Source organism: Triticum dicoccoides, chromosome 3A (assembly GCF_002162155.2).
Source record: "Triticum dicoccoides isolate Atlit2015 ecotype Zavitan chromosome 3A, WEW_v2.0, whole genome shotgun sequence".
NCBI classification, from domain to species: Eukaryota; Viridiplantae; Streptophyta; class Magnoliopsida; order Poales; family Poaceae; genus Triticum; species Triticum dicoccoides.
The window spans coordinates 553,011,938-553,016,628 of record NC_041384.1 but is presented as its reverse complement, the minus strand read 5'-3'; positions in this window follow the sequence as shown (position 1 = coordinate 553,016,628).

Below are 4,691 nucleotides of genomic sequence, written 5' to 3'. Positions count from 1 at the left end.
TAATGCAGATAAGGTTCAAGATAGTGAGACATCCCTGTTGGTCTCCAAGAAAGCTGATAAAAACTATCTTGACGACATTGAAGGAACCCAAAAGTCCTGTCTTGATGTAGTGTTCGAGTTACTGGCCACTACTGCTGGCACAAGCTCTTCGAACTCGCTGCCTGAATCAGTTCGTCTTCTTGAGTCTCAACTTCAAGTTGAAAGACATCGATCAGATGTGCTGCGACAGGAAGCTGAAGGACTGAGGAAGTCCCTGCAGAATTCAGATGCATATTTTCCGGTGCAACAGCAAGCGCTGGAGGATTTAAGCGCCAAACAAGAGAAAGTTAATAAGCTTGCTAAGCATCTTGCCAGCATTATGGGTACCCAGGATATTGTTTCTTGAGATCTTCTGAAGTGGTTTCAGTTCTGGATTTGTTTTGCTCCGGTGTTTATTTGCGCTGGTCGCCAACTTTGACAACCAGTGTATATGATATGCTGCTTTGTTCCCTATATTTGCACTGGTGACGAACTTTGATGCCCAGTGGATGTAATATGTGTAATAGTCATGATAGCCTAGCATTAGTTGCTTGCTTATTTATTTCCTTGTTATCTTGTTTATTTGTTTGCTTGTAGTCATTGCAGTTCTTTTTCCGCAGTTAGCTAGTGGCTGCAATAACCTATTTTTTAAAACTAGGCCACAATAACCATGGGCTAATATTTACTATAGTGACACTGGGCCTCCTACTGGCCGTAGAAACAGTGGGCCTTCTACGGGCCGTAGAAACAATGGGCCTTCTACGGGCCATAGAAACAATGGGCCTTCTGCGGGCCGTATTATCAATGGGCCTTATACGGGCCGTATAATCGATTGGCCAAACATGGACCAAACAGACCGCATTATGGCCGTAAACGGGCTAGAGTTGGAATCGTCCATTCATGGGTCGACCATAACGGGCCATCATTAATAGGCCGTATTTGATGACGCTATGAAATCGGCCCAACATATTAACGGACCACAAACGGGTCGACTGTAACCACGGGCTGAATTTGGCCCACAAGCAGAAAATGACAGTAACGGGCCGTAAGTAAACAAATGCTGGAAATGAGCCCAAGAATAAATGGGCTCTGAGAAGGCCGAAAGATAACATGGGCTGGAAACGGCCCAACGGAATAGCGGGCCGTTAATGGGTATAAAGTGATGCACTGTTCATTACGGGCCAGTTTCACCACGGGCCGTTAATGGGTGTAAAGTGATACACTGTTTATTACGGCCCAGTTTCACCACGGGCCGTTAGTAGGCCAAGAGTTACATAGGGCCTCATATGGGCTGAAAGACGTCATGGGCCATACATGGGCCAGAAGTGAAAACGGGCCGGAATCATATTGGATGGCCCGGATGACGCTACTAGGACTAATTCAGATAGGGTGTAACGGGCCTTGGGTTAGCGGGCTGTAAATAGGCTATATTCGAACAAGCCGTTAACAGGCTTTCCATGGGCCGGCCCGCCAGCTTTTGACCAAGTCAAACGGGCCGGCCTTTTCACAGGAATGGGCCTCTGTTGGGTCGTGCCATGTGTCGACGTATCATAGGCGCCTTCCGTCCAATGAGTGGTTGACATCTGTCCCAACGATGAGCCGACACGTGTTTCCTCCAGCCAATGATGATTTTACACATGGAAAATCCCCATTGGTCGGGGCTGTTAACGGGTTATTGGATCCAAAACCCGACCCGATAGCTTAACGGCGTTCCGTTATGGTGGATGCCACGTGTCGGTCACCCTTGACGAAAGCACTTCTGTGACGCGCGATTTATCGTCATGGAAGTGGACACTTCCGTGATGATAATTTTGGTAATGTCATGGAACACTTCTACGACAGCACATGTATGACTATCTTGATTCTGTCATAAATTTGTCATGGATGTACATGCATGACAAAAAAAGTGACCTACTGTGACAAACACGTATCATCATGGAAGTGTATTTTTTTGTAGTGGATAAACTTCTAATGAAATTCCAATTTCAATTGTTGGTAGTTGCATGATCCAATATCATCACATAGCCTAAACCATGTCAATGCCTCTCCCTTCAAAGATAAATGGAAGACCTTTTTCTTGATAACATCCTCGGGCATACCTGCAAGCTTAAATAATCCACAAACTTCATCCACATAGATTAAGTGCAAATCGGGATGTAATGTTCCGTCTCCTATAAAAGGATTAGCTAGCAGTTTCTCTATCATACTCGAAGGAATTTCAAAGTAAACATTTTCAGTAGGTTCAGTAGGTTGAGGAGCAACTCTTTGCTCTGTTGGTCAGGGTAAAGGATTATGTTCCATAGTAACAAGTGATAGTAAATTTCAGCACACTGTATAAATTTTTTCTTACCAAATTCCACCTACCAAAGGCACTTCACTCCCCGACAAGAGTCTTGATGACCCACAAGTGTAGGGGATCTATCGTAGCCTTTTTGATAAGTAAGAGTGTCGAACCCAACGAGGAGCAGAAGGAAATGATAAGCGGTTTTCAGCAAGGTATTTTCTGCAAGCACCGAAATTATCGATAACAGATAGTTTTGTGATAAGGTAATTTGTAACGGATAACAAGTAATGAAAGTAAATAAGGTGCAGCAAGATGACCCAATCCTTTTTGTAACAAAGGACAAGCCTGGACAAACTATTATATAAAGGAAAGCGCTCCCGAGGACACATGAGAATTATCGTCAAGCTAGTTTTCATCACGCTCATATGATTCGCGTTCAGTACTTTGATAATTTGATATGTGGGTGGACCGGTACTTGGGTACTTTCCTTTCTTGGACAAGCATCCCACTTATGATTAACCCCTATTGCAAGCATCCGCAACTACAAAAGAAGTATTAAGGTAAACCTAACCATAGCATGAAACAGATGGATCCAGATCAGCCCCTTACGAAGCAACACATAAACTAGGGTTTAAGCTTCTATCACTCTAGCAACCCATCATCTACTTATTACTTCCCAATGCCTTCCCCTAGGCCCAAACAATGGTGAAGTGTCATGTAGTTGACGTTCACATGACACCACTAGAGAAAAGACAACATACATCTCATCAAAATATCGAACGAATACCAAATTCACATGACTACTTATAGCAAGACTTCTCCCATGTCCTCAGGAACAAACATAACTATTCACAAATCATATTCATGTTCATAATCAGAGGGGTATTAATATGCATAAAGGATCTGAACATACGATCTTCCACCGAATAAACCAACTAGCATCAAGTACAAGGAGTAATCAACACTACTAGCAACCCACAGGTACCAATCTAAGGTTTTGAGACAAAGATTGGATACAAGAGATGAACTAGGGTTTGAGATGAGATGGTGCTGGTGAAGATGTTGATGGAGATTGACCCCCTCCCGATGACAGGATCGTTGGTGATGACGATGGTGATGATTTCCCCCTCCCGGAGGGAAATTTCTCCAGCAAAATAGCTCCGTCGGAGCCCTAGATTGGTTCCGCCTCGTGGCGGTGGAGTTTTGTCCCGTGAGCTTGCTTATGATTTTTTCCTCGACGAAAGACTCCATATAGCCAAAGATGGGCATCGGAGGGCCACCAGGGGGCCCACGAGGCAGGGGGGCGCGCCCAGGGGGTAGAGCGCGCCCCACCCTCGTGGACGGTGGGCGGGCCCCCTCTGATACTTCTTTCGTCCAATATTTTTTATATATTCTGAAAATAATTCCCGTGGAGTTTCAGGACTTTTGGAGATGTGCAGAATAGGTCTCTAATATTTGCTCCTTTTCCAGCCCAGAATTCCAGCTGCCGGCATTCCCCCTCTTCATGTAAACCTTGTAAAATGAGAGAGAAAAGGCATAAGTATTGTGACATAATGTGTAATAACAGCCCATAATGCAATAAATATCAATATAAAAGCATGATGCAAAATGGAAGTATCAACCCCCGACAGCACGCTGTGGGAGCCGTACTTCCGTCGCCGCCACGCCGAGCAGGTCGAGGCCACCAACGGCGTCATGCCCTCCGGGAGGCTCAACGCCGACGGCCGCCACCGATGGTGGGGCGTGCCCGGCCGCACACTGGAGGATGTCCTCGAGTACATCGAGGGTGGCAACACGCCCAGGCTGGAGTACCCCGCTCCCCCACCTTCTCCCGCTGGCGTGGGAGCTCGTGGACGCCGAGACGCATGGACCCGGTGTCCTCCTCCTCGTCCGGCTCTCCCTCCCTCCTCCCCATCAAGCCGGAGCCCCAGGACACGCCGATTAGCCAGCGCACCCACAACTCCAGCGTCCGCATCGCCGAGTCCTCCCCCACCTCTGCCCGGCTCGTCAGGCCAAAGGTGGAGCCCGGCCTCCCCACGGAGTACGAGGCCATAGTACGACGCGGCCTCTCCAATGAGGCCGCCCTAAAGTGGGCGCGAGACGACTACCTCCATGACGAGATGGACCGGCAGCGCCGAGCCCTGCAGGAGATAGCCGCCCGCCAGCATGGGCGCGAGGACGAGAATGGCGTGGTGATCCTCGACAGCGACAAGGACGAGGATGTCCCCGGACCATCCAACCCGCTGCGTCGGCGACCCTGGGCAGGGGAGCAGTAGGGACGGCGGCTGCCTAGGAGGCGACAACGACGACTACACACAGTTCTATAGGCTCCTCGGCATGTAGAGCTTCAAGGGCGGCGGGCGGCGAGGAACAACGGGTCTAGTAGTAT